Raw genomic sequence first — 25,890 nt, 5'->3', positions numbered from 1 at the left:
TGATGACAGTAATACACCAACATATACATACAATACAGACAATATAATGCAAGCCTGCTTCACTCTATGGGGTTTATTTACTAAGATTCGTAATTTCCGAAAAAAGGTCAAAGTTCAATCACGAATGACATCGACAGTGTAAAACTGCAACTTTTTGAATGGATTACGACTAATTTACTAAGCTGTCGTATTCGTGTTTTTCTTTGCTTCCGATGTCGATGTCATTCGTGTTTTTTTACCTAATTTAACGGCAGTGATTAGCAAAACACTGCCGTTTTTTTTTACAATCAATCTCGGCCGGATTTGTGTGATCCGTGCTGGGGTTTTTTTTTTTTTTTTTTAAAGTAAACAATGTAATTTTTTTTTTTAAAAATGCGTGGGGTCCCCCCTCCTAAGCATAACCAGCCTCGGGCTCTTTGAGCCGATCCTGGTTGCAGAAATATGTGGAAAAAAATTACTGGGGTTCCCCCATATTTAAGCAACCAGCATCGGGCTCTGCGCCTGGTCCTGGTCCCAAAAATACGGGGGACAAAAAGAGTAGGGGTCCCCCGTATTTTTAAAACCAGCACCGGGCTCCACTAGCTGGACAGATAATGCCACAGCCGGGGGTCACTTTTATATAGTGCCCTGCGGCCGTGGCATCAAAAATCCAACTAGTCACCCCTGGCCGGGGTACTCTGGGGGAGTGGGGACCCCCTCAATCAAGGGGTCCCCCCCCCAGCCACCCAAGGGCCAGGGGTGAAGCCCGAGGCTGTCCCCCCCCATCCAATGGGCTGCGGATGGGAGGGCTGATAGCCTTTGTTGTAAAATAAAATATATTGTTTTTAGTAGCAGTACTACAAGTCCCAGCAAGCCTCCCCCGCATGCTGGTACTTGGAGAACCACAAGTACCAGCATGCGGCGGAAAAACTGGCCCGCTGGTACCTGTAGTACTATTACTAAAAAAATACCCAAAAAAACACAAGACACACACACCGTGAAAGTATAATTTTATTAAATACATACACACATACATACATACTTACCTTAAGTTCCCACGCAGGTCGGTCCTCTTGTCCAGTAGAATCCAAGGGGTACCTGTTGAAAAAATTATACTCACGAGATCCAGTGGTCCAGGCTCCTCGGCAAATCCAGGGTTAATCCACGTACTTGAATAAAATAAAAAAAACGCTGTCACGACCACGAACTGAAAGGTGACCCATGTTTGCACATGGGTCACCTTGCCCCGAATGCCAGAAACCCACTTTGCCTTCTGGCTAAGTGGGTTTCTTCAGCCAATCAGGGAGTGCCACGTTGTAGCACTCTCCTGATCAGCTGTGTGCTCCTGTCTTCACTGACAGGCAGCACGCGGCAGTGTTACAATGTGGCGCCTATGCGCTACATTGTAACCAATGATGGGAACTTTCTGCCCTGCGGTTGACCTAAAGTGACGTCACCGCTGAGCAGAAAGTTCCCATCATTGGTTACAATGTAGCGCATAGGCGCTACATTGTAACACTGCCGTGTGCTGCCTGTCAGTGAGGACAGGACCACACAGCTGATCAGGAGAGTGCTACAACGTGGCACTCCCTGATTGGCTGAAGAAACCCACTTAGCCAGAAGGCAAAGTGGGTTTCTGGCATTCGGGGCAAGGTGACCCATGTGCAAACATGGGTCACCTTTCAGTTCGTGGTCGTGACAGCGTTTTTTTATTTTATTCAAGTACGTGGATTAACCCTGGATTTGCCGAGGAGCCTGGACCACTGGATCTCGTGAGTATAATTTTTTCAACAGGTACCCCTTGGATTCTACTGGACAAGAGGACCGACCTGCGTGGGAACTTAAGGTAAGTATGTATGTATGTATGTGTGTATGTAATAAAATTATACTTTCACGGTGTGTGTGTCTTGTGTTTTTTTGGGTATTTTTTTAGTAATAGTACTACAGGTACCAGCGGGCCAGTTTTTCCGCCGCATGCTGGTACTTGTGGTTCTCCAAGTACCAGCATGCGGGGGAGGCTTGCTGGGACTTGTAGTACTGCTACTAAAAACAATATCTTTTATTTTTCAACAAAGGCTATCAGCCCTCCCATCCGCAGCCCATTGGATGGGGGGGGACAGCCTCGGGCTTCACCCCTGGCCCTTGGGTGGCTGGGGGGGGGGGACCCCTTGATTGAAGGGGTCCTCACTCCCCCAGGGTACCCCGGCCAGGGGTGACTAGTTGGATTTTTGATGCCACGGCCGCAGGGCGCAGTATAAAAGTGACCCCCGGCTGTGGCATTATCTGTCCAGCTAGTGGAGCCCGGTGCTAGTTTTAAAAATACGGGGGACCCCTACTCTTTTTGTCCCCCGTATTTTTGGGACCAGGACCAGGCGCAGAGCCCGATGCTGGTTGCTTAAATATGGGGGAACCCCTGTCATTTTTTTCCCCATATTTCTGCAACCAGGATCGGCTCAAAGAGCCCGAGGCTGGTTATGCTTAGGAGGGGGGACCCCACGCAATTTTTTTTAACAACAAAAAACACTTTCCCACCCCTTCCCATTGATATACATGCACGGATCTCATGGATCCCTGCATGCATCTCAAATCACGAATAAAAAAAGCAGGTCTGTTTTTTTTTAGGACTTTTTTGCGAATTGTAATTTTTCACGGCAGTGTTTTGTGTTTTTTTGCTTAGTAAATGACCGAGATTCGTATCTAAACAGGCGTAATTTGACCGATGGTGTATTCATTCGTAATTTTTTACCTGAACTAGCAAAAAATTACGAATGCCCTCATCACTGCCGTGATTAGTGTTTAGTAAATGACCGAGATTGACCGAGATGACACTTTGATGAAAAAACGGCATCTCGGTCAAAATCGGGAGCTTAGTAAATATACCCCTATGTGAGAGGAGACAGAGAGAAGGCACGAGCACACCCAAGCTATATAGCAGGGGTCAGGGAACTTTTTTACCTTTTACCCCAAAATATATTTAGATACACCGACGTTACCCCCTTGATTTGAAAGGAAGGAAATCATATATTATTGTGCATACAGTATAAACTGGTTATCACTGTTTATATGGCATTTCTGAGATACTGTGTATCAATTGTCCCTGATAGTTTGCATTATCATGGATTTTGTTTCATCTGCCCGAAGGCAGGTGAAGCTAAATCCCTGATAATAACTGACACTTATATGCGGCCATGAATGCGAAGACACATGAATCTGGGAATTTATCCCGGATTATGTGTGTTTTCGCTCAGAAATTGGATTTTTTTTGCATGGTAATAACAGGGAGTAATTGAAATAGCACAAAAAAATCACTTAAAAAAGACGGCGGTAAAGTACCATTTTTAACATGCAAAAAATGATCAGGAACAAATGAATTTCAACACAAAGTGTTAGCAAAGATGCCTGTATGGCATGGCATTTAAGGTTAAAGTTTGCAATAATCTGTACAAACCAATGATAAAATTGCTGTCTAACCTGTTTGTGCAACTTAAAATCATACATTCATTACAATGATGTGTATGTCATCATCATCAATACAGACACATGCTCTGTTTGGGGGTCATTCCGAGTTGATCGTAGCTGTGCTAAGTTTAGCACAGCTAAGATCGTTAACTCAGACATGCGGGGGGACGCCCTGCACAAGGCTAGTCCGCCCCGCATGTCAGTGCCTGCCCCCCGCACAAATACACAAGCATCGTGCAGAGGCAATGCCTTTGTATTTGAGGAGTAACTCAACATCACACACGCAGCCGCCGCGGCCCGCCACCCCAATGGTCCAGCCACACCTGCATTGGCTGGACCTCTCCCCCTAAACGGCGGCTTATCGCCGCAGTTCAGCCCACTCCCACCTTGCGACCGCCTCTGTCTCAGAGGCGATCACTAGGTAACGAAAGCTGCCATGCGCCAGCGCACTGCGGCGCCGGCGCATGCACAGTTCTGACCCGATCACTGCGCTGCAACAAACTGCAGCGAGCGATCAGGTCGGAATGACCCCCTTTGTCCTGAGCTTACATGTGAAACTCTCTGCCACTATTAAAGTGCAAGTCTAAGATTCTGTCAATTTAAAATTGACAATGCGTCCAAGTTTCCATGAGCAACATAGGTGTAACCCAAGGGGATTTAAAAAAATAAGATGTGCTCTTTTTCTCTCTTTCTGCAGCGGGGTACACTGTGTTCCACAGGGAATACATCAGGTGTAGAGATGGATCTTGATTCAGAGGCACCAACAGGCTAAAGCTTTAGACTGTCCCAGAATGCATTGCGGAGCCTCCTCTATAACCCCGCCTCAAGGCACTGTGAGCTCAGTTTTAGAGTTGGTGACTGCATGAAGCAGGTCACTTAACAGGGGAGCTGCGCTAGGCAGCCCTGAAAAAGCTTTTTAGAAGACTTCAAGGGCTGCAGCACTTCAAATGTCAGTGTAACATACTGTGCTGCGGCTCCATCACCTCCCCAGCAGCGTTGCATACTCCCGCTGGCTCTGTTCCCAGGTACTTGCGGCGGGGGCGGTCCGGTTCCTAGGCACACCACCGCAGACGCTCTCCTGGTTCGCATGGCTGCTAATAAATCGCGCTCCGGTCACTTTTTTAGGAGATAAACCGTGATGCTGGCATGGACACTGTGACAGAGCAGGGACCCCACTATACCCCACCAGGGCATGGGAGCTCAGGTTGGATAGTAAAATATCCACTTTAATAAGGCTCCATAGTACCCGGTTTTGAGGACCAGCATAGTGTTATGGTCCTGATGCTCAGGACAGGGGAGATCTTATGTAGTGAGTCCTGAGCACCAAGACGGAATGCTGGGATTGGGAAATGGGAAGGAAATAGCCCCTAGCACCCTACCTCCGTTGTCCTACCCGTGTTATCAATTCACGCCTGAACGACTATGGTTTCTTGGGCCCATGGCAGCCGCGTTTGAAGGGCGGATTAGGTCTGCCCAACTCCGATGCCCCCTCAGGTCTTAAAGAGAGACAAGGCGTGAACTGAGACAGGGTAATAACAAGGGGACCTCTAACTGAAACAACCACGCTAGGGGCTATAAACTACCTAAAAACTAAACGTATGTGCGGCACGCCGCCAAAGTAAAAGAACTACAAAGAAACCACTGTCCACTCCCCTACACGGCACCGCCGAGTTCCCGGGGAGGACAGAGAAAGCGGAAACCTCCGCAAATGCACCAATTCACAGTAAAATAAACACTAAGCGGCATAGGCCGCAACACGCGGCAGAAGCCGCTACTCACGAAACCGGGCGAGAACCCCAGATGACAGACAGGTTCGCAAGGACTAGAAGGATTCCCAGGACCTGCTTCGGACCTCCAAAGTACCAAAGGGCAGGGAGCAAGATCCACCAAACACGGCTGACAGGAACAGAGTTCTGCAAGGCAGGAACAGCATACAAGAAGCTATCACCGGCGGGGCTGCAGTGTGCTGGCTCACATAAAAAGGCCCTGCTGGCCAATAACAGGAGGGCCAGCAGGACCAGCCCCCAGACCCTAATTACTAGTTGCCGTGCAGCTGCCCTGCTGCACGAGCAACCTAATTAACTATTCTTAGCAACGGGGAACGCGGTCCACCTGTGGCGTCACCGTTGCTATGCACCCGGCGGCCCTGCACGCACGACGTCCTGCGTTGCCAGGTACCCGGCGGCTATCATGCGCACGGCGTCCTGGCGTTGCTAGGCGCCGTGCGGGGGACAGGGAAGGAGAGAGGCGTGGCGGCCGTGACCGCTGCTAAGTCAGGGTACGGCCGAAGACCGCCGTGCCTAACAGTACCCCCCCTTGTGGAGGGGTTAAAGAACCCCTAGAGCCAGGTTTCTGAGGAAACTCCTTAAGAAAATCCTCTTCAGCTTGGGAGCATGTAAATCTTTATCCAACACCCAAGATCTTTCTTCAGGGCCATAACCTTTCCAGTGGACCAAAAAATAGAGCCAACCCCGAGAAAGCTTAGAATCTAAAACCTTCTCCACCAAGAACTCTTGTTGCCCCTGAACATCCACCGGAGATCTACCCTGGGAAGTCCTCCGAGGAAACCTCCTGGAAGAAAAATACTGTTTCAAAAGAGAACAGTGAAAAGTATTGCCAATTTTGAGAGATCTCGGCAAGCGTAGCCGAAAAGCAACTGGGTTGACCTTCTTAATGATAAGGAATGGTCCAATAAATTTGGGTCCCAATCTAGCCAAAGGTTGTCGGAGCTTGATGTTGCGAGTTGACAACCATACCTTATCTCCCACCTTAAAAGTGCAAGGACGTCGGAGCCTATCAGAAAATTTCTTTTCTCGGAAGGCAGCTTTTCTCAAGCAAGGTGCACCTTTCTCCAAATTGTTCTGAGATGGGAGGTTAAGGTCAACGAGGAGACTGGAGAATGAGGGAAAAAAAGAGTTGGCTCTAGGATGAAAGCCAAAGACTGAAAAGAATGGGGACTCCTTGGTGGAAGAATGACAAGAGTCATTATAAGCAAATTCGGCTAACGGAAGAAATTCAGACCAATCATTCTGGAGTTTGGCCGAATACAACCGTAAATACTGTTTTAATGACTGGTTAACTCATTCGGTTTGTCCGTTAGATTGTGGATGGTACCCAGATGTTAAAGAGAGTTTCATATTTAATGAGGCACAAAAACGTTTCCAGAAAGAGCAATGAATTGCGGACCCCGATCAGAGACAATATCCCTGGGCAACCCATGGAGCCTGAACACATGACGGAGAAACAAGACTGCCAACCCTTGAGCAGAGGGTAATCGGGGAAGAGCAATGAAATGAGCCATCTTACTAAAACGATCTACTACCACCCAAATGACTCGAAATCCGGCTGAAGGAGGAAGGTCCACCACGAAATCCATGGATATATGTGACCATGGCCTGAGAGGAACGGCTAAAGGTACGAGTTGCCCGATCGGCAATGAACGAGGAACCTTATGTCGTGCACAAACCTGACAGGAATGGACAAATTCCCTTACATCTTTAGAAAGACTAGGCCACCACACCGAGCGAGAGACTAACTCCAAGGTCTTAGTGATACCTGGATGACCAGAGACTTTGTTGTCATGAAACTCAGCTAAAACAGTGCCTCTCAGAAATTCAGGGACAAATAGACGATCAGCAGGAGTCAGTTTAGGAGCCTGCTGTTGAAGCTGGACTAACTGAGTAAATAAATCCTGTGTGATGCCTGCCCGGATGACAGATGATGGAACTATGGGGGTAGTAGCAGGATGGTTATTGTGAACCGGAAGAAAACAACGTGACAGGGCATCAGCTTTAGTATTTTTGGAACCGGGCCTGAAGGTGATAATAAACCTGAAACGAGTAAAAAACAATGCCCAACGTGCCTGCCGAGCATTAAGCCGTTTAGCTGACTTAATATACTGCAGGTTCTTATGGTCAGTAAACACTGTAATAGTATACCTAGCTCCCTCCAGCCAATGCCTCCACTCCTCGAAAGCCCATTTAACTGCCAGCAATTCTCGATTACCAACGTCATAGTTGGATTCTGCGGAGGAGAATTTCCTGGACATGAAGGCACAAGGGTGTAATTCCTGAGACTCCGGATCTTCCTGAGATAGGATAGCCCCCACTCCAACCTCTGAGGCATCTACCTCGACTATAAAGGGGAGCTCCGGGTTAGGGTGCCTGAGAATAGAAGCCGAGACAAAGGCATGCTTTAAGGCCCGAAAGGCAGACTCGGCTGCAGGCGACCAATTGGAAGGGTCCGCTCCTTTTTTAGTCAATGCTACTATAGGAGCGACCAAATCAGAAAAGGTATGAATGAACCGCCTATAATAGTTTGCAAACCCTAAAAAGCGCTGAATTGCTTTTAAATTTGTGGGTTGCGCCCAATTAAGGATGGCCTGGAGTTTTTTCGGTTCCATGAAAAATCCCTGGGGAGAAATAATATACCCCAAGAAGGACACTTCCGTGATGTGAAAATCACATTTCTCTAGTTTTGCGTATAAATGATTCTCCCGTAGTTTTTGAAGAACCAGACGCACATGGGTAATATGTTGTTCCATAGACTCAGAATAAATCAAAATGTCGTCTAAATAAACGACAACAAACTTTCCAAGAAAGTCACGAAGAACATCATTGATGAGGTCTTGAAATACCGCAGGAGCATTTGACAGCCCAAAAGGCATCACCAGGTATTCATAATGACCCGACTGTGTGCTGAAAGCCGTCTTCCACTCATCCCCAGATCTTATTCGGATGAGATTGTAAGCTCCTCTAAGATCGATTTTTGAGAAGATAACGGCAGAGCGTAACTGATCAAAAAGTACTGAAATCAAAGGCAAAGGGTAGGTGTTTTTAACAGAAATTTTATTCAGAGCCCGAAAATCAATACATGGTCTGAGCGACCCATCTTTTTTCTCAACAAAAAAGAATCCTGCACTCAAAGGAGATTTCGAAGGCCTAATGAAGCCTTTTTTCAGGCTTTCCTGGATATAATTATCCATAGCCATGGTTTCTGGCCCGGAGAGGGCATATAATCTCCCCTTAGGTAAAGTGGCCCCGGGAACTAAATCTATAGCGCAGTCATAGGACCGATGGGGAGGCAGAACATCCGCATTACCCTTGGAGAACACATCAGCAAAATCCTGATATTCCAGAGGAATAAGTTCTGGGGTAACTGCCGCAACCCGGACAGGATGGGAAATACACTCCTTAACACAAAAAGGACCCCATTGGGAAATCTCCCCAAACCGCCAATCTATGGTGGGATTATGAAAGGCAAGCCAGGGGTGACCCAAAACTACTGGAACTGCCGGGCAATGTGTAAGGTAAAATTCTATTTCTTCTGAATGTAGGGCCCCCACTGTCAGCAATACTGGAGGTGTGCGGTGAGTAATAACCCCATTGGAAAGCGGACCCCCATCCAAGCCGTGCATGGTGATACGTCTATCTAAGGGTATCAGTGGAACGCCTAAAGCCTTAGCCCAAGCTAAATCCATAAAATTTCCTGCAGCTCCACTGTCAAAGAAGGCCGACACCAACGAACTGAGGCTGCCAAAGGAAATCTTTACCGGAACTAATAGAGAATTATTAGAGGAGATTAACTGCAGACCCAAGTTAACCCCCTCACAATTCACTTGGTCAGAGCGTTTCCCGGCTTGTTCGGGCAGTTACGTGCGATATGTCCCTTACCACCACAATACAGACAAAGACCAGAACTTAACCTTCTGGTTCTTTCCTCTGGGGACAGCCGGTAGAGACCCATTTGCATAGGCTCCTCGACGTCCTCAGGAAAAGTATATACACATGGATTAGGCCTAAAAATTGTTCCTCTTTCAGCCCTCCGCTCTCGGAGACGACGATCAATTTTAATAGCGAGCTCCATGAGTTTGTCTAGAGTCTCAGGAGCGGGGTACTGAAGGAGACTGTCTTTAATCACTTCCGACAGACCGAGGCAAAACTGACTGCGCAGGGCTGGGTCATTCCTGCCACAGTCGTTCGACCAACGGCGAAATTCGGTACAATACACCTCTGCTGGATTTTTGCCTTGCTTAAGGGCATGCAGGTGACTCTCATCTGATGCTTCTCTATCTGGGTCGTCATATAAGAGGCCTAAGGATTTAAAAAAGGCGTCTACTGATAACAAACAAGCATCATCCGCTCTTAGCCCAAACGCCCAGGTCTGTGGATCACCCTGAATTAGAGACATCACAATCCCGACCCGCCGAGACTCAGTACCAGAGGAACGGGGCCTTAAACGAAAATAAAGCTTACAAGCTTCCTTAAAATTAAAAAAATCCTTTCGGTTACCCAAAAAACGGTCAGGTAAATGCATCTTTGGTTCTGGAACCATACTCGGGGAGGCTCGCAATAGATCTTCCTGCGCTCTCACCCGAAGAGTAAGGTCCTGAACCATCTGAGTTATTTCCTGTATTTGGTTAACCAAAAGCTGACTGGGGTTTGGCCCTAAACCTGCCGGATTCATGAGGCCGAATTTCTAGGCCCACCAATACAACGGAAAAAATTAAACCCCCTTTTTTTTATGTGGGCCGGTGATAATGTTACGGTCCTGATGCTCAGGACAGGGGAGATCTTATGTAGTGAGTCCTGAGCACCAAGACGGAATGCTGGGATTGGGAAATGGGAAGGAAATAGCCCCTAGCACTCTACCTCCGTTGTCCTACCCGTGTTATCAATTCACGCCTGAACGACTATGGTTTCTTGGGCCCATGGCAGCCGCGTTTGAAGGGCGGATTAGGTCTGCCCAACTCCGATGCCCCCTCAGGTCTTAAAGAGAGACAAGGCGTGAACTGAGACAGGGTAATAACAAGGGGACCTCTAACTGAAACAACCACGCTAGGGGCTATAAACTACCTAAAAATTAAACGTATGTGCGGCACGCCGCCAAAGGAAAAGAACTACAAAGAAACCACTGTCCACTCCCCTACACGGCACCGCCGAGTTCCCGGGGAGGACAGAGAAAGCGGAAACCTCCGGAAATGCACCAATTCACAGTAAAATAAACACTAAGCGGCATAGGCCGCAACACGCGGCAGAAGCCGCTACTCACGAAACCGGGCAAGAACCCCAGATGACAGACAGGTTCGCAAGGACTAGAAGGATTCCCAGGACCGGCTTCGGACCTCCAAAGTACCAAAGGGCAGGGAGCAAGATCCACCAAACACGGCTGACAGGAACAGAGTTCTGCAAGGCAGGAACAGCATACAAGAAGCTATCACCGGCGGGGCTGCAGTGTGCTGGCTCACATAAAAAGGCCCTGCTGGCCAATAACAGGAGGGCCAGCAGGACCAGTCCCCAGACCCTAATTACTAGTTGCCGTGCAGCTGCCCTGCTGCACGAGCAACCTAATTAACTATTCTTTGCAACGGGGAACGCGGTCCACCTGTGGCGTCCCCGTTGCTATGCACCCGGCGGCCCTGCACGCACGACGTCCTGCGTTGCCAGGGACCCGGCGGCTATCGTGCGCACGGCGTCCTGGCGTTGCTAGGCGCCGTGCGGGGGACAGGGAAGGAGAGAGGCGCGGCGGCCATGACCGCTGCTAAGTCAGGGCACCGCCGAAGACCGCCGCGCCTAACACATAGGGGAAAAGGCACTTGACCTGTAGCCCTTCCCACAGCTCCGGGCGCCATCTACTGCTGGTGTTCCTGCCCTGGAGATGCCTCACACTCTCCCTCAATCCCTGACTGAGACGTTGGGTGCCATTTTCTAAAATAGATGCGACTGGTCTCCAGGACTGCAGGGCAGGGTCTCCTTTGTAAACCTGCCTGTACATCAGCGCCGTGGTTTTACAAGCACAAGTATTCTACATGTCGATAATAAGACAGCATTAGTTAAGAGCAAGTGTACCTGTGCCAGAATATATTCTGATATATACATCCGGTCTCAGACAGTGCATTGTTATATACATATATATATATATATATATATATATATATATATATATAGTTGTGCTCATGTTTACATACCCTAGCAGAATTTGTGATTTTCTGTCCATTTGTCAGAGAATATGAATGATAGCTCACAAACTTTTCTTTCACTCATGGTTAGTAGTTGGGTGAAGCCATTTATTGTCAAACAACTGTGTTTACTCTTTTTAAATCATAATGACAACAGAAATTACCCAAATGATCCTGATAAACAGTTTACATACCCTGGAGATTTTGGCCTGATAACATGCACACAAGTTGACACAAACGGGTTTGAATGGCTACCAAAGGTAACCATCCTCACCTGTGATCTGTTTGCTTGTAATCAGTGTGTGTGTATAAAAGGTCAGTGAGTTTCTGGGCTTATTGGTCCAACAGCATAACACAGTAATAATCAGCGGTGGCCCAACAGCTGTTTCAACCACGCTTCTGTGGTTTTCCTCAGGGGCTAAAAGAGACTCATCACCAGGTGTGCTTATTTATAGAAAAAAAGGCCGAACCTGAAAGACTTATTTGTAGTCACGGACTATTCGAAGAAAAGTATGATATCCAAGACATCTTGGTTGAAATTAAAGGCAGGAGTGTTTCTTAACCCAAGCGACAATAAAAAGTACGCAATAAAACACCGACTTGACTGTAACAGCAGATTCATGGTGTATGTTTTGATATATCCGTGTAAACCATGGCAGCATATGGTACGCAACAGTTTATGTCCACATTCCTCATTAGTGGACGCCCGCCCCATTCTGGTTAGTTCCTGCTAGTCAGGATGAGACGGTGTTGGAACGCAAACACCGGAAGTAAATGTCCGGCTGTCGTGGCACAATGATAACCTCCGCGACACGCTAAAATATGTTCACATCCCGTTGCTGTGGACGCTTGCCTCGTAGATGTGTTTCCCCGCCAGTCAGGAAGTGACGGCGGTGAAACGCAGACACCGGAAGTAGATACCCGGCTGTGGAACGCATGTTAAATACATGCGTTTCCACGCTTACTTTATACTTGAGACTACATCAGCTAACATATGCCTTACTTCAAGTACATGTTGGGGAATGAGGTCCCTGATTCGGACACTTTAATATAGGTGTATAGGCAGTATAATGCCAACCAATCAGAATTAAGAGGAAATGAGGTCACTGTGTTAGGGGGTATAAATAAGTAGAGCACCACCACTTCCAGTTATGCACTGGACTTTGTGAGAGGTGGCAGTATTGAAGTAAGTCTTACCACTCTAGGGGTTCAATATTTCTATATAATTAGGGGAATTAAAGTGGTTAGAAAGGATTTTATTTGTGTATATATTGTGAATCCAACCTATTGGTTTTTTGATACACAGTAATTTGCTATGTGTTATATATTATGAATTCAGAATTTTGATTATGAATTTATAATGTTTCTAGGCACTCAAACTACATGATTTGAGGCCAACTAAAATCTTTTATCTATCCAGTGGTGAGCAAAACACCTAGTATATGGGTATGTATTAAAATATCTATTTTCACAGTGGTGGTCCAAATACTAAGTGGGTTCTCTTTTTGAATATAATTTTCTCTATTGTAGGTCTGTTTTAATTTTATAGACCTACTTCACCAATATTTGACTGTTTTTATAAATAATAGTCAAAGGAATTGTCTCTCTGGTTTCAGTCTATGAGTCCATTAGGTATGTATATGGTTTAAAAAAATTTTTGTCACATGGGTGATTAATTCTGAGAAATACCCACATACAATGAAAAATCATTTTTACCATAGGTCCAATATTGGTGTAGGCTTTTCTTGATCTCACTATTATGGATACCGTCTGGAGTTATTAGTTTCAGACTTATGTTGGTATGTATATCTATTCATTACCTAGTTCACGACACCTGCTCTATCTCCACTATATACTGGCACTAACGAAATGGCTATTGTATTATAGTCCAATTATGCTATTATTTTTCACTATATATGGGTACTAATGAAAAGGAAATTATATTAATTTTAGTCAAAATTATGTTTAATTTTTTGTATCTAACCAATGGGTCTGGATGGTTCCATTCATTTATGTATTGTGATTTTAAGTCATTGTACTTTTTCTGTTTATTCAGATCTAATACCCCTGAAGAAGTCCTAAGGGACGAAACGCGTTGGGTTCTACATCTGATTAAAACCTGATTGGTATATATTTGAATTGGGTACTGTAATTGAGAAAAAACTTGATTGGTGTATATCGAAATCTTTTGATGTTGTATCCATCCTGTATGATAACAATGTTATTTGAAAAGATGAAGTAGAGATATGCATTGTATTTTAAGAATAAATTTTAAATTATATTGATTGTCTGTTATAAGTCACTAGCGCCCTCAGATTCTGTACGTATATATATATATATATATATATATATATATAGTTGTGCTCATAAGTTTACATACCCTAGCAGAATTTGTGATTTTCTGGCCATTTGTCAGAGAATATGAATGATAGCTCACAAACTTTTCTTTCACTCATGGTTAGTAGTTGGGTGAAGCCATTTATTGTCAAACAACTGTGTTTACTCTTTTTAAATCATAATGACAACAGAAATTACCCAAATGATCCTGATAAACAGTTTACATACCCTGGAGATTTTGGCCTGATAACATGCACACAAGTTGACACAAACGGGTTTGAATGGCTACCAAAGGTAACCATCCTCACCTGTGATCTGTTTGCTTGTAATCAGTGTGTGTGTATAAAAGGTCAGTGAGTTTCTGGGCTTATTGGTCCAACAGCATAACACAGTAATAATCAGCGGTGGCCCAACAGCTGTTTCAACCACGCTTCTGTGGTTTTCGTCAGGGGCTAAAAGAGACTCATCACCAGGTGTGCTTATTTATAGAAAAAAAGGCCGAACCTGAAAGACTTATTTGTAGTCACGGACTATTCGAAGAAAAGTATGATATCCAAGACATCTTGGTTGAAATTAAAGGCAGGAGTGTTTCTTAACCCAAGCGACAATAAAAAGTACGCAATAAAACACCGACTTGACTGTAACAGCAGATTCATGGTGTATGTTTTGATATATCCGTGTAATCTACTTTATGTTGGCAAGACCAGCAGAATGATGAAAGAGAGATTAAGCCAACATTGCTCCTCCATCAAGAAAAGCCTTAACACCAGTACTGATTTGAAAGAACTAATTAATTTACCAGTAGCAAGACACTTCAGAGCAGCTAATCACACTATTAATCAAGTCAAATGCTGCATTATTGACCATATACCTCTGATCAGAAGGGGAGGGGACAGGGACAGGATCCTGATACAGAGGGAACTGCAATGGATCCACAGGCTACGATGCTTATCCCCCAATGGTCTAAATGAAGATTTCCGTCTTGGATGCTGTCTTTGAAGGGTTATACGCTATGTTTTGATGTTTCACCCTTGAAGAATATGACTGTATTAACTATGATAATAGTTCCCAAATGACTCTTTAACCCTGTCCACAATTAACAGTATTCAGACCCTTTATTGCGCATCGCCGTACGCGCCTGAACTGGATATAATGATGTGATGACACCACCGTGTGTCTAAGGGGCTGCTATATTGAAGTCGTTTTGCTATTTACCTTGGTGCACCGCCAAGGGCCATTTATTTAGCTATATCTGGTGGAGGAGAACAGGGGTGTATCTACCCATTGGCCAGGATGGCACTCGCTAGGGGCGCCAGCTGAGCAGGGGGTGCTGCCTGACAGTGACACCCTCTGCTAATGAGTGGAATCCCTTAAGCCGTTGTGTCTGGCAATACCTGCTGTGCCGAGCTGCCTGTGCATTGCCTGGGATGGAGGGCGGAGGATCGCTCAGCAGACAGGAGCTGGTGCCGGTGTCTGGCACCGCAATGCACTACAGGGAAGAAACTGAAAATAAACTACAACTCCCAGCAACCCTTGCTGTCGGGAGCTCCCAGTGGCAAGGGTTGCTTGAAGCTGTAGTTTATTTTTAGTTTCTTTACGTAGTTTGGTGCAGTGCCGGACACTGGCACCAGCTCCTGTCTGCTGAGCGATCCTCCGCCCTCCATCCCAGGCAGCTCGTCACAGCACGTATTGCCAGACACTACTGCTATCTGTTGGGATGTTGTGGGGTGGGAACTAGGGCTATGTGCTGTGTTGGGAGGCTATGTATGTGCTGGGAGTGGGGGAGGCTACTACTACTATGTGGTAAGGGCAGACTACAGCTGTGTGCTGGGAGGGGGATGGGACTATGGCTATGTGTTTGGGGAGGTGTGGGGCTATGTGCAGGGAGGGGGACTATGGCTATCTATGCTGGCAGGGAGCTATTGTTATGTGAGGGAGTGGGGACTACTGTATGACTGTGTTGGGAGATGTGGAGACTACGGCTATGTGCTGGGGTACTATGGCTATTGCTTGGGGAGGTGGGGGCTATGGCTATTTACTTGGATGGGACTATGGCTATCTGTTGGGAGGGGGATGGGGACTATGACTATATGACTGTGGGGGCTTATCTGACACTGTGGGGGCATAACTAGCACCATACGGCATATCTGGCACTATGAGGGCATATCTAGCACAGTGGGGGCATGTGTATATGGCAATGTGGTGGCATATCTGGAAATGTGGGGGCATAACTGGCACTGTGGGGGCATATGTGTATCTGGCTCTGTGGGGGCATGTGTATTTGGCACTCTGGGGGCATATCTAACACCGTGGGGGGCATATCTGTATCTGGCACTGTGGAGGCATATGTGTATCTGGCACTGTGGAGGCATGTGTGTGTATCTGGCACTGTGGGGGCATGTGTGTGCATCTGGCACTGTGGGGGCATGTGTGTGTATCTGGCACTGTGGGGACATGTGTGTCTATCTGGCACTGTGGGGGCATGTGTGTGTGTATCTGGCCCCCATTTTAATCGGCCACGCCCCATGTGGCATGTGGCAACACCCATTTTTTCCTTCGCCGCACGCACACAGTACCACTAAGGATTTTTTTCTACTTGCACCACTGGGTAGTGTGCTGCACTGCACTTATTTGCAATACTATTTGATTATACTACCTGGTCTTGGGTGGCATTGCCTCCTCAGCCAGGCCAGGCACTGCTGATGTCTCCTCAGTGTTATAAGAATTACTGTCTGGGCATAATGTGTAAAGGGAACTGCTACTGTGTGAGCATGATGTGTATAAGGGTTACTACTGTGTAGCGTAATTTGAATTGGGGGAACTATTGTATAGTCATGCCCCTTTCCCACAAGATCATGTCCCTTTTTTGCACATGTACCTTCCCTATTTCAAATATGGGGGACACCAATCCCTTACTTTGCCAGGGGCGCCCGGACCACTAGATACACCCTTGGAGGAGAACAGGAAGGTGCATGACCTATGTACAGTCAATGTATTCCTAGGATTTTATTTCTATTTATTACAGCCAGACCTCGCTGGAAATGCACGATACTCATCTGATCTTGGAAGCTAAGCAGTGATGGGTCCAGCCAGTACCTGGATGGGAGACCTCCAGGGAATAACGAGTGCTTTATTGAATGGACATTTATATTTCACTCCCAATCAGAGAAGGATAAAAGGTTCTCTAGGGCATGCACCTACTTTGCGTCTCCAGCTGATAATCTCTTTATATTTATTGTCTATGCTGGTGGCCACTGTTAGATGCATCATGGCCTTTTTGTACGTCCCACCAACATTGCACTTTATAGAGCTGTTTTGCACTGAATGGTGTAGTTTGGCTTTGTGTATATTCTAAAGGTTCGGGAACTGGTGTTCTTTTTCACACTTCTCTAATATGCTAATCCAGGCATTGTTTACCTGTTCACAGCGATGTCACACCTCAGGGAGGTGTAATGTGATAGAACAGTGGTTTCCAAATTTTTTGAATCACGGCACCCTAGAATATCAGAATTGTTTTCACGGCACCCCTAGACCAAAAATTTATTTTGAGAAATTTAGAAAGAAATATTACATTAAGTAGATTGCATTTATATGTCATCCTTAGGGTCAGTTGTGTGGTGAGGGACAAGATTTGCTCCTGTTTGGCCACATATTTTATGACTGGCAGCCACCAGCACTGGTTTTGCCTATTATATTGACCATGAATAACCAACCCAGGGCACCCCTGCAAGTGTCCCGAGGCACCCCAGGGAGCCACGGCACACAGTTTTGGGAACCTCTGTGATAGAAGTAATAATGGGGGTCACTCTTAGTTGTTCGCTCGTTGCCGATTTTCGCTATGCTGTGATTTGTTGCTAACTGCGCATGCGCATGGTACACAGAGCGCATGCGCTAAGTTAATTAACACAAAACTTAGTAGATTTGCTGGTGTTAGAGCAACGATTTTCAGTCGCACTACTGATCGGTGAATGATTGACAGGAAAGGGGTGTTTCTGGGTGCTAACTGAGCATTTTCCGGGAATGTGCTAAAAAACGCAGGCATGTCAGGGAAAAACACGGGAGTGTCTGGAGAAACGGGGGAGTGGCTGGACGAACGCAGGGCGTGTTTGTGATGTCAAACCAGTAACTAAACGTAATGAGCTGATCGCAATCTTGGAGTAGGTCTGGAGCTACTCAGAAACTGCAAGAAAATATTTAGTAGCAATTCTGCTAATCTTTCGTTCGCTATTCTGCTATGCTAAGATACACTCCCAGAGGGCAGCGGCCTAGCGTGTGCAATGCTGCACAAGCTAGCGAGCGAACAACTCGGAATGAGGGCCAATGTGGCTTGCTCTCACCTGGTGTTTACAATTTGGTCTCCGCCCACACAGTCACAACATTTGGACCAATGGGAGCGTGGACAGCTCCGGGTCATGCTGGTGACATGGGAAGTAGTTTGGCTGTTTTGGAACCTTTTTTTCTATAAATAAGCACACCTGGTGGTGAGTCTCTTTTAGCCCCTGAGGAAAACCACAGAAGCGTGGTTGAAATGGCCGTCGGGCCGCCGCTGATTATTACTGTGTTATGCTGTTGGACCAATAAACCCTGCTTAAATGTGAGTGCTTTTCCATTATCTTTTCATCCTGCGTGAAAAGTGTGTGTGTGTATATATATATATATACATATATATATATAGAGAGAGAGAGAGAGAGAGAGAGAGAGAGAGAGAGAGAGAGAGAGAGAAGCAAGTACTGCGGCACTCCACTAGATGAAAAAGTTTTTAGTGATAATAAAGCATACGCTGGAAAAAAGCTGCCAGAAAACGACATAACTGGTTGACGTTTCGGTGCTACGCAGGCACCGTTATCAAAACCTAGTAGTTAGCAGAACCAAAGGTTTGGTTCTGCTAACTACTAGGTTTTGATACAGTCTCTGATGTCCCCATGGTTACTCCGCTTTTGGCTGGAAAATTTTACCTCAAGGTTTGTAGTGTATGACTCATTCCCTGGTCAAGCAAAACCCTATTCAATGTCTCTCTCATGTCTCTGAGTCATCTGAGCGGGCTGCTTCTCCCTCCCTATTCAATAATCTCTCTGATATTTTATCTGAAGAGAGTCCTCTCAGTCCCTATATTAGGTGTTCCTGACAAGGATTTTCCATTGCTAAATGATACCACTGCCCTTGTGGTTACTGGGTAACAAATCCTACAAATCACTGATGATAAGAGGATTCCCCTACTGTGGTTAAGCAAACTGATATGTTCACACGTCAGAGGGTAATTAAAACTCTGTTACCACAATCTGACCATTAAGTGTACATCAGACAAGACTCCTGGTCTAATCCAGGGAAGACATTCCCCTGTCTACAACGAGCATTAGCTCAATATCCTCCCCCTGCAGAGTTATATAACTAGTAGGTAATTCACTGCTAGTGAACTCTTGTGTCACCCATCGGGTGTCACCACTCTGCCTCTCACCACTGTCTCCTCACTGTAGGAATCAACAGGTAAGGATGTGGAGGGATGACTGAATTCTATTACTCCTTTATGGGTGTTGTACATAGACCACAATTGCGTCCTTTTGGGGCTGCAAAATAGATTGATGACTGGATCAGACATTAGAGGAAGAGCTGCCCGAGGATATATCTGACAATGCCAGAAATTCCCTGTCTCACAATACCACCGCCACCTTTTTCTTCATCAGGAGGCATCCCCTGAGGTGGGTGTGTTGGTTGCCAAGGCGTCGAGTACATCTGTCCTGGTTCGCCGTATTCTGTGGTTGAGGTCGTAGATGGTGGACCCAGACTCCAAAAGTCCTTGGAGGTATTCCGCTTTTACTGGGGACATGTTATTTGGGGAAGACCTAATTAAAAATGGGGTCTGAATCGACGGCCTAATGTTCCTGGGCTACTCATCAGCCTGCTTCTCATGACAAGCCTGCTGCATGATGGGACAGGCCTCCCCCTGGGGGATTGACTTTTACGATTTATCCAGTTTGGTTAATGACCACTTCAGATGCATGGGTGCGAGAAGTTGTTTCTCACAGGTACACAGTCTCTTCCCAGACACGTCCCTCTCACCAGTTCTGCACATCGGTTATCCCTTTGGATCCGTTAAAGGCACAAGCTCTGCTGATGGTTGTGCATTCCCTCCTGGATACAGGGAGTAGTAGTGCCGGTACCTCAGTCCCAGAGAGGCAGAGGATACTACTCGACCCTGTTTCTAGTCCCGAAACTTTATGGGTCTTTCCGGCTTATTCTCAACCTCAAATCACCGAACAAGTTTCTGAGAGGGTCCAAGTTCCATATGGAAACACTGCGCTCAATTGTACTGGCCATGAATTCAGAGACTATATGGTATCCATGGTTATAGAAGATGCTTACCTGCATTTGCCTATTGCCATATCGCATCAGCAATGTCTGCAATTTGCTATTGCCAACCTTCACTATCAATTCAAGTCTCTGCCGTTTGGACTGGCCACAGCCCCTCGAGTCTTCACCAAGGTTATGGCCGTGATGACAGCTCATCTCCGTCACCAGGGAGTCAGGTTCCTGCCATATCTGGACGATTTGCTGATTCTGGCAAACTCCCATGATGTCCTACTCAGTCATCTACTACTGACAGTAAACTTTCTACAAGCCCACAGGTGGCTCATCAACTGGAAGAAGTCCTCACTGGTCCCTGCTCAGAGCATGGTGCACCTGGGGGCACTACCAGACATACACAGTCAATGGCTGTTTCTGTCTCCAGAGAAGTTCCTGAAACTTCAGGACAGGCTTAGATACGTTCTTTATCGCCCAAGAGTGTTGGTACACTCAGTGATGCAAGTATTAGGCCTCATGGTGTCGGCTTTCAACATGGTAGAGTATGCTCAATTCCATTCCCACCCTCTACAGAGGTTAATCCTTTCCAAGTAGGACGGCCTGCCTCATTGGATCAGGTCTCACATGATCTCCTTGACTCCAGAGGTTCGCCTGTCGCTGACCTGGAGACTACAGGACCAGCAGTTGAGCAGGGGCCATCCCTTCAGGACCCCCAACTGGGTCCTACTGACTACGGACACCAGTCTGAAGGGTTGGGGATGCGGTGTTGGAGCAACACTCTCTCCAGGCTCGGTGGACCATGGAGGAATCACTCCTCCTGATAAACATTCTGGAATTGCAGGCAGTGTTCAATACTTTGTCTCTCACCCTGCTTCTGATACAGAACAGGCCTGTTCAAGTATGGTCAGACCATGCCATCACAGTGGTGTACATAAACCATCAGGGCAACACTTGAAGCCACATGGCAATGATGGAAGTGTCAAAAATCTTTCGTTGGGCGGAACGCCTTCTGCCGGCAATATCGGCAGTGTTCATTCCGGGACTCCTCAACTGGGAAGGTGATTTCTTTAGTCTTCAGGACGTGCATGCCGGAGAGTGGAGTCTTCATCAAGAAGTCTTTCAACTCCTAGTGAACAAGTTGGGACTACCAGATGTAGACCTGATGGTGTCTCGACACTATCACAAAGTTCCGGTCTTCGGATCAAGAACCAGGGATCCTCAAGCAGAGTTCTTGGATGCTATGGCAATTCCATGGAACTTTCGGCTGCCCTACGTGTTCCCTCCAGTGTCACTCTTGCCCAAGGTACTATGGAAGTTCAAACAAGAAGGGTGAATACTACTTCTAGTCTCTCCAGCATGGCCCAGACGGCATTGGTTCTCAGACCTGGAGGGTCTAGCGATAGAGCGTCCTCTTCTACTTCCTCAATGCCCAGACTTCCTCGTTCAGGGCCTTTGTGTCTATCCAGACCTGACCAGACTGGTTTTGACGGCTTGGCTCTTGAAGCTTTACTCCTGAGGGCCAAAGGATTCCCCGAGGCAGTCATCCAAACTATGCTGAAGGACCGCAAACCGGCATCTGTGCAGATTTATTATAGGGTCTAGAATTCTTACTTCACCTGGTGTCCTGCTAAGAATTACAATGCTTACAAATTCAGTACTTCCAGACTTCTGGATTTTTTGCAACAAGGCCTGGATGTAGGACTTCGTCTGGCCTCCCTCAAGGTTCACATATCTGCCTTGTCAGTGTGGTTTTAGAGAAAATTTGTATCTATACCGGACGTTCATACATTCACTCAGGGCATACTGCGGATTCAACCTCCCTATGTCCCTCCTGTGGCTCCTTGGGATTTGTCTGTTGTCCTGAATGCCCTGCAAGAGTCTCCATTTGAACCTCCTGAGTCAGTGGACCTTAAATGGCTCACAGCCAAGGTCCTGTTTCTGCTGGCTATTGCCTCTGCTAGAAGGGTGTCAGACTTTGGCACTTTGGCCTGTCATCCACCCTTTTTGATATTTAATTGTGACTGAATAGTTCTTAGCACTCGCCCTGGTAATTTACCTAAGGTGGTATCATCTTTTCACTTTAGTCTCGAATTGACCTCCAAAGAACGGTCTTTGGATGTGGTACAGGCTCTCCATGTATATGTGGAGAGGACTGCCTCTATCAAGATGTCAGATACAAACGTGGCTGGCCAGCGAATAAGCAAACCTTGGCCAGATGGATTAGAATGGTGATTGCACAAGCTTATGCGCAGGCTGGACTCCCAGCTCCTGCTGCTATTAAAGCCCATTCTACTTGACCAGATGGATTAGAATGGTGATTGCACAAGCTTATGCGCAGGCTGGACTCCCAGCTCTTTGCTATTATTAAAGCCCATTCTACTCGGTCTGTTGGACCATCTTGGGTGACCCGTCGTAGTGCATCCGCAGAACAATTGTGCAAGGTGGCTACATGGTAATCAGTGAACACGTTTATTAGGTTCTATGCCTTTGATGCTTCTGCCTCCCAGAATGCTTCCTTTGGACGCTGGGTTCTCATACCTGCTAAGGTGCAGACCCTTCCTTGAGGAACTGATTTAGGACATCCCCGATGTATTCCCTATATAACACAGTGTACCCCGATGCAGAAAAGGAGATTTATGGTAGACTTACCATGGTTAAATCTCTTTCTGCATGATACACTGGGTTCCACAGGGTTCCCACCCTGACACACTTAGCTTCTTTGGGTTTGTATGGCATTAGTGGCTATTCCCGTCTCCTGTCGTGAGAACGTGGTTCTATGTGACTAACATCTGCCTTCTCTTTTATCTGCTTCTGCATTGGACTGGTTAACAAAACTGAGCTCACAGTGCCTGGAGGCGGGGTTATAGAGGAGGCTCCGCAATGCTTTCTGGGACAGTCTAAAGCTTTAGCCTGTTGGTGCCTCTGGATCAAGATCTATCTCTGTACCCGACGTATTCCCTGTGGAACCCAGTGTACCTCGCAGAAAGAGATTTAACCATGGTAACTCTACCATAAATCTCCTTTTTTATAAGATCCCAGAACAAACAATTGTGTTTCAAAATGTAGATATTGAACATCAACTGAAACCTAAAGGGGTATTATTTATAAATAAATAAATAAATAAATAAATAATGCTTTTTTAGGGTGTGTACACACGGTAAGATAAATCTGTACAATTTTGACTATATAGTCAAAATCTTATGAAAAGTTAGTGCATATCTCAAGGGGATAGGCAGCTTGTGATACAGATTCAATCCCAATGCGCGCTTCCGTGGGGTCGGTATCATAAGGCTAGATAGACTGTGCAGGCAAGTCAATCTTGACTATCTAGTGTACTATCTAGTACAAAGTATTTTCAAAATTGGCACTTAGTCAAAATCGTACATAGACAAAATCTCAAGCGCAGATAGTCAAAATCTGTGCTATCTGGGCTCTGGGGGAGTTCAAGGGAAATTGCATAGTCAAAATCGGACATAATAAGGATCTCACCGTGTGTACATACCTTTACAGTGTGATCTATATAATCATATTAAAGATTTTGACTGTGCACTCTTGAAAATCACAATCGCCATCACAGCTGGAAATAATAGCCATACTACATAATTCAATTCCTCACCCTGTGCAGTCCGACAAAACCACACACTTTAATGCTTATTACAGTAGGCAATCTTCATTCATTTTCCTAAGCATCTTACAGAATGCGAATAAAAATGAGTGAAAATATTGATCAAGGAGTGCCTTCATTTGACTATTCCGCACTCTGTGGGCAATGTACTGAATGGAATTCAATGTTCAGTGCTGGGATTAAGCCTGAAGCTGATTTGTAGTCCCTGAACATTGCAAGCTATGGATATTTGTTCCAATATGGGCTACAAAGACTTTGCTTTAAAGTGAAAACAATCTCAAATTCACTTACCTGAATGGATCAGAGTGTATTTCAGCTAAACTGATGTAGTGTGAAATAGTGATCAATAGGTCATTTCATGCTACATCAGCTTACCTGAAAAAAGCTTTAGTTAAAAATTAGTCAAGCAGATACTGGTAAAGAAATAGGTTCAACAAAATATATTTCCACACCTACACATGTAACTTTTTCTTGTCTTTCTGATAAAACAGTAAAGGCACGACTAAGACTAACACTGTTTCACACTCCATTTAAATTTGCAAATACACATCACAGATTTTGTTTTATCCATGACAACAGAATTTTAGATTCCATTGTGGCTTACTTACAAAGGATAGACATTACACATGGTTAAATTATATTTCAGTGAACACAAACTATCCATTAAAAGCTGCTCATCTGACAAGTTCACTGAGTCACATAAGTCAAAGACTAAATCAAATTAAAAAAAGACAAAGATTTCCCTTTTGGAAAACATTTTTTTCGTCCTACCCACCTTATCACAGCTGACATAATTAATTCTTAAAGGGTTCAGTAACAAAACCAGCACCTGTTTAAAAGCATAGATAAAACCTTGTGTTTTGTCTTAATTTTTATAAGAGCTTTAGAAGCATGTTCTGAAAACCTTTATGTAGCACAGTGTATTATGTATTTAATGAGTGCTCCTGCAGAACGTCATTACAGTATATTTTACTAAGCATGAATGCTTGCTAATGCTCCAGTCAATGTCTACATTGATGCAAGGCATTTGTTTGAATTTGTATGTGTATAAGTACATTTACTGTTTTTTTTCTTTATCTTATTTTATGACCATCGGTGTTAAAGTCCGTTTAATTAGTTTTTGCAATGTGCATTGAACACAATTGATTAAATTCTTTATATTGCCTAGCATGTACTGTACAAATGTGAAAAGAAATGACTTCAATGCAAAATGTTGTGGCTCATGAAACGTCATATTAAGAAATCAAAAGATTTAGAATGCAAAGTATATTTTCTAATGCGTGTTATGTACTGTACATAAATTATGTTTTGTTATTTTTTGGTTAATCCCTGCCCAAACAGTATGAGCCATGTACGTCTGTTATGTGCTCGATTCCATAGTTGCCATCTGTGTATCTTAGGTATGGACATCGCATTGTGATGGTTTGCAACCATTGATGGTTTTGTTGTGATGGCAGTGTATTTACCATTCAATGGCAGCATTCCGATGTTTGCCGCCATTGATTGGTAAACAATTGATGGTGTTCCGGTGGTCCCACTCCTAGTCCCATCCCCATCCGGTCACACAGCAGAGGGGACAAGCAGAGATTCATGAATGTGCAAACAGGGTTTTTTTGGGCGCATGTGCGAATCATATAATTTTTTTCTATTGAATTCTCTTGATGCAATGGCCAGTTACCAGCGCATCGAATGATTTGATGGTGGAATACCAGCCATCATTTTATGGCGGGCTTCCGATGTCCATCCTTAGTGCAATACAGGCCATGTTATAACTTGGGTGATGCTATGCATTTTCACGGAAGACATGCCCTGCTTTTAACAAATGCTGCAACAACTGCAACAACCTCAACCACTTTGTAAAGTGTAACAGATCTAGGCATACCCTGACACACAGTGAGCCACATGCGATACAGAGAGAAAGACAAATGCATAAAGTCAATCACGTGGGGGCACTGAGTCCACAGTACACATGGCTGAGACCATATATTGTGAAAGCATAGATCTTATTGCAAAACAAGGAGAGATTTTCACTGACCTATGTAATAACAATAGTGGCAATGTCTTGAAGATTAAAATCAACACCGGTGCCAAATGCAATGTAATGTCCAGAACCCTGCTGCACCAAACCAACTCACAGGCAACAATAGACCGCACAGACTCTGTAAACTTAGTGGCTTATGGGGTCAAATTATTAGGACCATAGGCACTGCAACCATCAAATACACTATGCTTT

The sequence above is a fragment of the Pseudophryne corroboree genome, chromosome 1 (assembly GCF_028390025.1).
Source record: "Pseudophryne corroboree isolate aPseCor3 chromosome 1, aPseCor3.hap2, whole genome shotgun sequence".
NCBI lineage: Eukaryota > Metazoa > Chordata > Amphibia > Anura > Myobatrachidae > Pseudophryne > Pseudophryne corroboree.
The sequence above is the reverse complement of the archived record's forward strand: the minus strand, read 5'-3'. Positions refer to the sequence as shown.